The sequence below is a fragment of the Oryzias latipes genome, chromosome 14 (assembly GCF_002234675.1).
Source record: "Oryzias latipes chromosome 14, ASM223467v1".
Taxonomy (NCBI): Eukaryota; Metazoa; Chordata; class Actinopteri; order Beloniformes; family Adrianichthyidae; genus Oryzias; species Oryzias latipes.
The window spans coordinates 5,926,725-5,938,654 of NC_019872.2; the positions used below are offsets into that span (position 1 = coordinate 5,926,725).

General features: G+C 40.0%; 1 long non-coding RNA gene across 1 annotated transcript; it reads right to left on the reverse strand.

The window, feature by feature from the left end:
- Positions 1–10,488: 10,488 nt before the first annotated feature.
- On the reverse strand, positions 10,489–11,593 carry LOC110013434. The gene is made up of 2 exons (XR_002288550.2): positions 10,762–11,593; positions 10,489–10,678 (listed from the first exon to the last, which is right to left on the reverse strand). It is a non-coding gene; the product is annotated as an uncharacterized LOC110013434 (long non-coding RNA).
- Between the last annotated feature and the right edge of the window lie 337 nt (positions 11,594–11,930).

Here is an 11,930-nt window from a genome sequence, read left to right on the forward strand (position 1 = left end):
TCAGTGCTTTACTGTGGTGACCCCCCTGACGGGATAGGCAGAAAATTAACTAACATTTTGGTATTCATTCTTTCATTCATTTTCCTTCGTTTATTCCCTTTCGGGATCACGAGGCTGCCGCTGTAGGTACCATAACTGATCGGCCTGGAACTTCCGTTCGGGGTCCTTTCGACTGAAGGTGACGTCACACTACGGCAACCCCACTTGGACAAACTACGTAGCGTCGAGATCTGCTCGGGCTGTACAAATTTTCATTTCACGTTGCCTTTTGTAACCTAAAGTTATTTTCCCTCATAAATTGTGTCTGACAATATTCTTTGTCCATCCATCCATCTTCCTCTGCTTATCCGGAACCGGGTCGCGGGGTCAGCAGACTGAGCAGAGATGCCCAGACTTCCTTCGCCCCAGCCACCTCCTCCAGCTCCTCTGGGGGTACCCCGAGGCGTTCCCAGGCCAGCCTGGAGAGACGTAGTCTCTCCAGTGTGTCCTGGGTCTTCCCCGGGGCCTCCGCCCAGTGGGACATGCCCGTAACACCTCTCCAGGGAGGCGTCCAGGAGGCATCCGGACTAGATGCCCGAGCCACCTCAACTGGCTCCTTTCGATGTGGAGGAGAAGCGGTTCTACTCCAAGCTCTCCGCGGGCCCCACCCTATCTCTAAAGGAGCGCCCCGCCACCCTACAGAGGAAGCTCATTTCAGCCGCTTTTATTCGGGACCTCGTTCTTTCGGTTATGACCCATAGCACATGACCATAGGTGAGTATTGGACCGAAGACCGACCGGTAAATTGAGAGTTTGCTTTTCGGCTGTGCTCTCTCTTCACCACACCGGACCGATACAGCGACCGCATAACTACGGACGCTGCTCTGATCCGCCTGTCAATCTCACGCTCCAATGTTCTCACTTGTGAATAAGACCCCCAGATATTTAAATTCCTCCACCTGGGGCAGGGACACTCCACCCACTGAGAGATGGCAAACTACCTTTCTCCGGTCGAGAACCATGGCCTCAGATTTAGCTGTGCTGACCCTCATCCCAGCCGCTTCACACTCGGCCACAAACCGCCCCAATGCACGCTGGAGGTCCTGGCTTGATAAAGCCAACAGGACAACATCATCTGCAAAAAGCAGAGAGGAAATCCTGTGGTCCCCAAACCAGATCCCCTCCGGCCCCTGGCTGCGCCAAGAAATTCTGTCCATAAAAAACTATGAACAGAACCGATGATAAAGGGCAGCCCTGCCGGAGTCCAACGTGGACCGGGAACAGGTCGGACTTACTGCCGGCTATGCGAATCTAAGCTCCTACTCCGGTCATACAGAGACCGGACAGCCCTCAGTAAGGCTCCCCGGACCCCATACTCCCAGAGCACCCTCCACAGGATACCACGGGGGACACGGTCGAACGCCTTCTCCAAATCCATAAAGCACATATGGACTGGATGAGCGAACTCCCACAATCCCTCCAGCACCCTAGATAGGGTGTAGAGCTGGTCCACTGTTCCACGACCAGGACAGAAACCGCACTGTTGTTCCTGAATCCGAGGTTCGACTATCGGACGGACTCTCCTCTCCAGTACCCTGGCATAGACTTTCCCAGGGATTCGATTGGGATCGCACCACCGCTGCAGTCAAGTTTTGGCGATATATATATGCTGATCGTCCCGATGGGTTGAATAAAGCATCAGTTCACAGAGAAAGTTCATCTCTTACCGCTTGTTTTTGTCCATATGATGAAGCAAAAGGTTGTTTTAAAGAAGCCGGCGCAGTGATACAAAATATTTAAGCTAGCTGACCAGAACTTCTTTTTTCACCGTGCGGTTATCAGGTTTTAATACATACCCAGCAGCCAATCAGAATCGAGTATTTAGGTATAAAATGTTGTTAGCACGGCTAAATGTTGTTCTTCCGGGACCGTTCTGCCAATAATAAAGCACTGGGCGCATGGATTAAAAAAACTACAAGCGAACATGCATTCAATAATAATCATAAAAATCATAAAGGCACATTTAGAAGACAATCTCGCTTTATGTCGGAGCTATTTGTTTACAACAGACTTCATAATATTTTCTTCTATGGTAGTTTGTAATAATTAGTCCAAGGGACCCCGAACAGAAGTTCCAGGTTGAACGGTTATGGTACCTACGCCGGAGCCTATATCCCGACCACTTGTGGGCGAAGTCAGGGGACACCCTGGACAGGTCGCCAGTCTGTAGCAGGGTAGAGTGTCCACAATCACACACCCATGCACTCTCACATTCACACCTAGGGACAATTTAGAGTAATCATTTGACCTATGGTGGGAGGAAGCCAAAGTCCCCAGAGAGAACCCACGCATGCACGGGGAGAACATGTAAACTCTACACAGAAAGGTTCCCCATTGATGTTCTGGTTCAGGTCCCCCAGCCAGGACTTTAACCGGGGGCTTTCTTGCTGTGAGGCAAGAGCGCTAACCAGACAGACATTTTGATGTAGTCCATTAAATTATTTGACGTGTTTGAGGATGGACTGCATGGTGGTGCAGTGGTTAGCGCTCTTGCCTCGCAGCAAGAATGCCCCTGATTGAAATCCCTGCTGGGGAACCTAAAACAGAACATCAATGGGGGACCTTTTTGTGTGGAGTTTGCATGTTCTCTCCCGGGGTCTCCAGCTTCCTCCCACTGTCCAGAAACATGCTTCATAGGTTAATTGGTTGCTCTAAATTGTCCACACACATACAATAGGTGTGAATGTGAGTGTGTGCGGGTGTGCGATTGTGACCCTGTGACAGACTGGTGACCTGTCCAGGGTGCCCCCTGCCTTCGCACACAAGTGGCCTGGATATAGGCTCCGGAAGCCCCGTGACCCCGAAAGGGAACAAACGGATTAGAAGATGAATGAAAGTTTGTGTCTATTTACACGTTATTTGGAAGGGGTTAGAATTACAGTCATGGTTAAAATACGCAATGCAGCAATCTGTATGTTACCCTCACGTATGACATATGGCCAAGAGGAATTTTCATCGGTTTATGTGCCGATCGCACATACAGTACAGACCAAAAGTTTGGACAGACCTTCTCATTCAAATGAATGGGAAGATGTGTCCAAATTATTGGTCTGTACTGTAAATACGAAAAAATTACATTGGCTCATGTTTTATTGCTGTTATATTTATTAAGTTATATATATATATACCTACGCTTTGCTTATGCTTACATAAATAAGCATAAACAAAATATTTTTCTTTTTTTTTTTGGCGTCTGGAAAAATGAACTAACAAGAAGATACTTCCAGATACTAGCATTCACCCTTGTCCAACAATGTGCAGATTAATTGAACCAATTCATCACAGTGACTAAAAACGTTTCCACTTTCAGGTCACCAACCCCCTTTATACAAAATTAAGTGAATTAAATTTACTAAACTCCTCCTTTACTCTTTTTCTTTTTTCACTTCCCTCCTCTACCTCTCTTTGTTCCCTCCATTATTCCTTTCTTTTTTTTTATTGTGGGAAAAAAACGATACAAAAAATAACCCAAGCTATGTAAATGTAGAGATCCATCCATTGCATGAGTTCAAATTAACTTCAAGCTAATGAATTGGTACACCAAGATATTTCTAAGTTTCAAAACCAATTAATTTATGATTCCTGTTTTAATTGCAGATTGTTTTTCATAGAGGTTGCCATGCACTTCACCTGATTAAATATCCAATGCTTTGTCAAATAATCACCAGAAAAACTTGATACTGGAAATGTTTCTGAAAATGGGGACTGCAGAAAAGAGAAGACAAAAAAAACAGATTATAATTACATTGGTATGCAGATTACAGGCATTGTCTCAGTTGGACGACTCGAGTGTGTTGGTGCATGATAAACCACCACTCCATCGCTCTCAGATTCTTTTTTTCCATTTCTCAATGCCTCTAGCTAGTCAAAAAGAAGTTGGAACTGTTTGTTGAAATCCTCTAAAAAATGCTAGTTGAAAATAGAATACAAAAAACAGAAAGACTTTATAATGCTGGGTTTTTTCTCTGTTTTCCTGCAGATGCATTCTGTTGTGAAAAGAAGTCTGTTTACATTTTCTCAAAGCCTGTCAGTGTTGATTGAATTTGTGTTGTTGATACCAGCTTGATTCAATTTGTGCGTTAATGAAATCTGATGTTTTGCATTCCAAAGCCAGATTTTCAACAAGCTTAACAGCTATGGTGTGCAAGTTGTTTATTGGAAAGGTGCATAGAATATTGTGTAGGTTTCCCTGTCCTTACAAACCGAGTCCGGGTACATTTTATGCCTTTTATTCAGTTTTATTGTTTCAATTTTTTAGCGACCTATATGACTCTAAATTCCACCTTAAAGAACGAAAGTGGAACAACGCCAAAGTATTTCTTTCACTCTAATTTTATGCTGCAAAAAGCGATTACATTTTGTTTTTTTGTAATTGACTTTGTAAATTCTTATTAATAATCACTAATTGATAACATATGCACAGATTAGTAATGCTATGCTAATATATCAGGTATGGGTGATATTAATCGATATTGATTGCATCGTCGATTAATTCTAATTGATTATACAATTAATTAATTCATTCATTTCTATTCCTACAACACAACCACATGGAATAAAATTGATCTATACCATTCAAAAATAATAAAAGTGGGAAAAATCCTTTTGGAACAAGACATGCTAGGTTTATTTTACTATAACATAAAATTTACCAAGTACCATTACAGCGGACAACACACGTGTTGACAGCAAAAAAATTATCAAGCCATCATTCCACTCCAATGTGTGGACACATTAAAATTAGCCAAGACATGTGACCATACAGTGTAGTATATGGTCCAAAATGCTCTCTTGGGGTTGTTTTGACGTGGAAAAACAACAGTGGGTGGAACTTTATAAAACTAAAATGTAAATGGAATTGCCATTCATTCTTGTTTACTTGTTTTTTTTAACAAATATTTTATTTACACTTGATCATTTTGCAATGAATAAAAGGAATCTAGAAAACTTCACCTGCACTGTTCAGTAACCAGGTATTTATCTCTGAGTCACCATGGTTGAATTTTTGGCTAAAGGTGTCCCGGATCGATAGGTCAGTGAATCGTTTCGTTCAAAATGAACCAAAATCCAAAGTGAATCAAATCAGCAACCACAAATATTGAATTGAATTGTTCTTATAATAAATAATTACACCCCTAATATCAGTGGATCTTTCAGTGGTATTAATCTGTCTTCAGAACAAACCAAAAATTAAATGTTCAATGATTAATATGACAGTTAAGAGTAATTAGTTTTAGATATGCAATTTATCCATTTTTTATTTTTTTAGTTGTCAACCTTTAATTATTTTAAATCAAACACATGGACTTAATGTAAGGGACTTGTCGGAAAAGGTGGACAAAATTATATGACCTCAGACATGCAATTTGTCTGCATTAGAAATGAAACATGACTATGGCAGGAGCAGTAATTTATACATATCATGATATGCAAACACAGCTGATAATATTATCCATCCAGGACTAAGACAGACTGTTACAAGAAAGTACCTCCTGGCTGCATTGCAGATGTAAAATTCATATTCTGTGGCCGAAGCTTGATCTTCCTCCTTCTCTCTGCAACAGGACCTGAACAGAATGTAATCACTTCAGAAAGCGGGTATTGGTCTTTTTAGTCTACCTTTTTCTATCTATCAAAAAAAGGCTGTAATGAATATCAAAGCAGCTTTAATGTATCAACATTTACTGCAGGATTTTGCTGTTGAAAAATGGATTACAGGATCTTCTGCTTTAGCAGACCAGAAGTAAAATTACTATGACAATCTCAGTCAGAATTATTAACAGGCATTCCTATGTGGCAACAAATGAAGAATTTTTGCTTATATAGGTCAACTCTGCACAGCATTTTATACACCTGTCGGTATGCACTATTGGTATTCTGCTGCGGTGCACAAGGTTTTTGATGTCAGGAGGACTGGCTTGTGTTTCTGCGGCAAAATTACCTGATACATATGTTCTGTCATACTGTGTAGAATAAGGCAAAAATAAACTTAAGTGGTTGAGCAATCAGCTGAGCAACTGATTAAATGATTTAAGACCAGCATGACCCTTAGGGATGATGGCTAGATAGATAAATGAATGACAGATTTACAGGGAAAGCTGGAAGTTGTCCTTTTTTTTTAACACTGATGATGACAGCGCAAAGGCAGGGAAGCAGGGTAAATGTATGTATAGCAATACATTAAGGGGCAGAAATGTGTGCATGCGGCTAAAGCTGAAACACAATTCCAGGTTTCATACGATAAGGCTCCCAACAGAAAATGACAATGTGGAGACACGGTGTCTGGTGGAAAAAAGTAACGATTTGGTGCCATTTTCTTTTTCACCAGACTCTCTAGAGTTATAGCATTCAAGTTAAAATCATTGGGATGGGGTGTTGGCCAAGGCTTCACCCTGGGAATTGGGATATTGTGGATCTGCCTGACCTATGTAGCACATCAGATTGTTTTCTTGTAATGGGCACAACCAGGAAGTGACAATAAAAAAACACTTTTACTTGTTTAATTACACCTATAAGTTCATAAAAAATCAAATCCTCACACAGAAACACACAAAACACAGTGGTAAGTAGAGCCGGGTTTTTAAAAAAACAGCAGGACGCCAACCCTAAACACCAGGAGTCTAACACCCCTGATTGTGGTATCTTAGATGACCCCACCCTTACTTTGACGTGTTCTCCCTACCATGACAAAGGTGGATAAAGGTGGAAAGATTTCATGTAATCCATGGACACCAGTGAAGATCACAAATCATTGAAGAAAAAAGGTTCAGAGCACTGTCTAGTGGGTCTAAATGACCCAATTCCCAACGTTAAAGTGCCTAGGATAGCACGAGGGTTACCATACAGGACCCAAATCCAATCTAGAGGGGTCACATGAGCCACTTGGTCTAAACACCATCACTACTGTTTCTGGTCATCAAAATTCAAAAAGCTGCGGGACACTCAGTCTTTGATGTCATGTAAACAGTAGTAGTTTCTTCTTGAAGGGGACACATACACATCTGACTGTCATCAGAATAACAATGAATGGAAACGCTGTGTTTCGTCATGATAGAGTCCAGTGTAAGAAAAATGCAATGAAAAAAAAAGTCCCTAAAATTGAGCCTTGTGGAACTCCTCAAGACAAGAGGAGCTGTGTAAATCCAGAGAAGCTCACACTCTCACATCTGTGTGCCAGATATGATACCACCGATCCCCCACCATGCTATAAGACAGGTCAGTACAATCTTCTGGTCTACTTTACCAAACACAGCAGATAAATCCTGTAACACAAGAATCTCCTGCATGTGTGTGGCATGTGTATATCCAGCCCCGCTCAGAACATTTGTTCATGACATTGACAAGGATGAACCTATATCAACCTTTATTGTCTATTTGGTTCTCTCCTTTTTATCCACTAGTTTTGTTTTTCTGTTATCTGGAACCCAACCCCATCCCCACTTTAACCTTCTTTTTCTTTCTACTCATGTTTTTAACTTATGTTGAATTGTTTTATTTTCTCCTCTGTGTATCCAGAATTTAAAAAAAATTAAGAAAAGAAAAAAAAGCTAAAATAAAGTTTAGCTTTAAATATAAGAGGTTTCCACACATGAGCATAACAGAGGTTCCTGACCTGATGACATGACATGTTGCAACATTTTTGATTTTTATCTAACTTATTATTTACAGTTTTTAAACATGTTTAAAATGGTCTTGTGACAAAAAAAAAAAACCTTTTATATAATTTTTCTTTTTTTGGTGCACTTATGAGGGTGGGGAAACTTCAAAGAGCATATTTACTTCTAGGAGATATGCAGACCAGCCAGCAGGGGGGAGTGCTGATCTCTGCAAAATTTATCGGGCACACTCACACACTTAGTCCAAAGATGCTTGGGGACCCATAATTGACATTTTGACAGATGGTTAAAAACAGAACAAGTATATTAACGTCAACATAATTCCAACCATTGTGGTAAATAAAATAAAATAAAATAAATTTTATATATATATATATATATATATATATATATATATATATATATATATATATATATATATATATATATATATATATATATATATAGTAAAATGCTGAGGGACTATAAAGTTAACCTCCTTAGTGATATTGGTTTCTATTTTTCTGTCATCATTATGAGCAATTACTGCAGAGATATACACGTTTTGTGAAGCTTTAATGCAAAAATTAAAACTGAATAAATTTGACACCAAGCCAAATTCATTATTTCCCCCTGCTTACATAACTGCTTCCATTAGTGTATTTTGCATCCTATAAATATAAAATGTATTTTTATTTTACTAAATTGATCTAAATCATTCTAACTAAATTGGTACATGGCACTTATTTATTGTTTATGATTAAGGCTTAATTTTTCTGCACAGATAAGTGGAAACTCTTCCAGAACTTTAGAGTTTAATGTCCTTTCGCTGACTAAATTGTTATTGAGCTGAGCTATCGGGACATTTGTAGTTAAGAAAGTTATGTGAAAAGTTTCAAATGCAGTCATTTAAAAGGACTTCCCCATTCAAGCGCGGAAAACTTTATTTTTCATTATTTATTTCAATATTTTCAATAATTTATCAGCACATTATTTAAAAATGGATTGCTGACAATAAGAACACAACTGTGGCTGACACTTCAATAGCTAATTTAATACTGCTCTATAAGCTAATCAAACAGCGATTGGTCCAAGTGCAGGTTTTTGGGCCGGCTCCTCAGGAGCAAAAGCTCGCCAGGTCATAGATGGTGCAGGGCATGTAACAGCAGCGCTCCAGAATGTTTCGTTTTGCTATCGCCTTCATCTGCTCCTTAAAGGGTGCACCCTCGGTTTCACCCCCCGCTGATAATGCTCTGCCTGTGTTTGGAAGGAGGCAAAAATAACAAGAGGGTTAGAGGCAAAAGGGAACACACAAGGCTTGTAATAAATCTAGCAGTAAAGCAAAAACATGCACTGCAATGATGGTGACTTTTTGTTCTGCTAATGATGTTCTCACTCTGGACTGGGCTTCCAGCAGCACTCTGAGGGTTGTAGAAAAAGCCGTTATCTCCACAGACGATGTAAAGGGCTTCAACCAGGTGACTCCCACAGAGATGCTGCAAAGTGGTGGCTTGTGTGGTTGGAAAGGACATCACCAGTAAAATCAGCAGTGAAGCAGTGTGTATCCACAGAGTTGCCATAATGGAGAAGAGCTGGACACAAATACTTTAAGGAGAAAATAATTGTTTTGTTAAAATGAAATGCAGAACAAGTCTTTAAATCAGGCATTGACTCATGAAGTCATAAAGAAGCGGAGAGCTGTAAATATAACATTAAGATACGTAATAAAATAAATATGTTTAAGACAAAGTCTTATTCCCAACGGAGATGAAGACAAACACTTACCCAAAGAACCAAAGTTCTGACTGAAGGTGAATGTAGAAGAACTGTACTGCAGCTACAAAAACAACCTTTTATGCCTCAACTGAAAGCAGGCTTTATTAATATTCCCAGCATCCCTTAGACACGCCTGCTGTTCATGTTTGCAGACAGATGAGCCAGGATTTAAGTGGCCGGTCAGCATAAAACGCGTGACAGTTTAGTTCTGAGTGACTGGTTTGATGGACACACTTTGCAGCACTTAGTAAAACCAACTTACCTAATGAGCTAGAATCATCTAATTGTATTTGCAAGAAAACAGAAAACCCACCAGATTTTTAGTTAACACGGCTCACATACACATGTAAAATGGATCACCTACTAAATTTTACTTTAGGTTGTTGAGTCGGAAATCCTTTTCAGTTTTATGACAAAGAAAAGTTAACATGTATAGTAAAAAAAAAAAAAAAAATCAAAACAATATTCTTTTTTAAAAGGTATTTCTTTTTATTTATGAAGCCAATTCCAGGTCTTTGGAAGGCATTGAAATAAACTGGCAACATACTGACATGTAAAGACCACAGCTAAAACTATAAAATATGATTTCCAACAAGTTATCAAGTACTAAAGACTTTTGGTAAATAATCATTTTTTATAAAAGAAAACTGCTTTATTTTAACTTTACTATAATATAAGTTCCTTATGGCTTTGCCACAACCGTCTCTTGCTAGATATAGCCTGCAAGACACACCTGCACTCCCCTTTAACCCTTGTGCTATCCTATGACCCCCCCCCCCCTTAACATTGACGTGTTATCCCTACCGTTACAAAGGTGGATAAAGGTGGAAAAAGGCACTTTAACATTGGGAGTGGGGTCATTTAGACCCCACAAGACAGAGCGCTGAACTTTTTTCTTCTTTGATTTGTGATCTTCACTGGTTTCCACGGATTACATGAAGTCTTTCCACCTTTATCCACCTTTGTCTTGGTAGGGAGAACACGTTAATGGTCATCTTGACCCCATAGGATAGCACTGTCATGACTTGTAGGATGGACAGACCCAGATGCTGTAACCCAGAATGAGGACAATGGTAGGTGAGAGTTAAGGAAGAGATTTTATTTTCTTTCCAGGAGAGATGGTGATGGCTTGGTAAGAAGCTGGCGAGGACAGTGGCTTGTGGCGTGGCTGGAGGTAGTAGAGCGGCTTTACTGAGCTTGAAGTTTTCACAGGGCTTCTGGAGGGCTCGGACTGACTTCCACACAGGAGACAATTGAAGGCTGGAATCCTGAGGCAGGGAAAGATCAGTTAGAAAAGAGGCAAGACTTGAACACGTGAACTGAGACTGAGACTGAGACCAGGTGTAGTCACCATAAGGGGCAACGAACTGGCGTCGAATACTGAGGCTGAGTCTCCTTAAGAGCTGAAGCAGGTGATTAGGTGAATAGGTCCCAGCTGGTGGAGTCAGGTGCAGAGCAGGAGGGGGAGGGGGAGGAGACTGACAGGCACCATAACAAGCACAAGGGTTAAACATCACATATACCACTATATTTATGGCAGTGTAGTGCTTAAACACATAGGGTAATCAACTTTATTTTCCCCAGACAAATTTTAGTTTTTATCACAAACGAAATTGGAAACAAAGGAAAAATTTGTTCTTCTCCTTAAAACAGCAAGCTGGGGGCAATAACAACATGCACCCAAACAAATAGAAATAAAAAAAAACTTGAACATGAGGCATCATCCAGATAATAGGATTTAAATGAAAATGCGGTTGTTCATTTGCAAAGAAAAGAGGATAAAATTGGAATTATGGCCACTTATGTGGGGCAATAAAACGTCTGCTAGTTAAGACTCCAATCGGAGGTGCAGTAGGGAGAGATGTTATTACAAGTCTTTACTGCATCTAAATTAAAATGTTTAACTTGTAAAACAGTATGTCGCTTTTTTATGTGGGTTGTTGCAATTCTCTTTGAACCACCAATAACGGAAGTGGAGCAGACCAAGCTGTGTTGCTCTCTCCTTATTTCGTTTTCTGTGCTTATTGCTTTTGAAATATGCATCCATCTCGGCAGGTCAGACATCACCAGATCCAAAGTCCAATATTTAAAAAGGTAATTCAGATTCCAAGAACACAAAACATACACGGTGCAGAAGTACTTCTACAAGTGTCAAGAGTTCATCCAGTATTGGATGTCGTGTCAATGCTCTCATTTCTCCAAATGATGATTTTTAAATTTGATTTCCTGTAATTAAAACACCCCCTTTGGACGTTTTAATTTGTTTTTTGTTCTTTTGCTATTCATTTGCATCAATCAAAACAACAACAAACAACTGATATCATCCATACATTGTTAGAAAATTAAATTAGATGGTTTGATTAAAAAGGAACTCTGGTTTACGTCAAAGTGCAAAGAGAAGGACATAACCATGAGGACTCCTGAACCCCTCCTCCATGTGTTCCACATAGGAAGTAACTCCAAAAAGCCAAAATACCATAGACTTATATTGAGAAATAATCAGCTATAAATTTGTCTTTT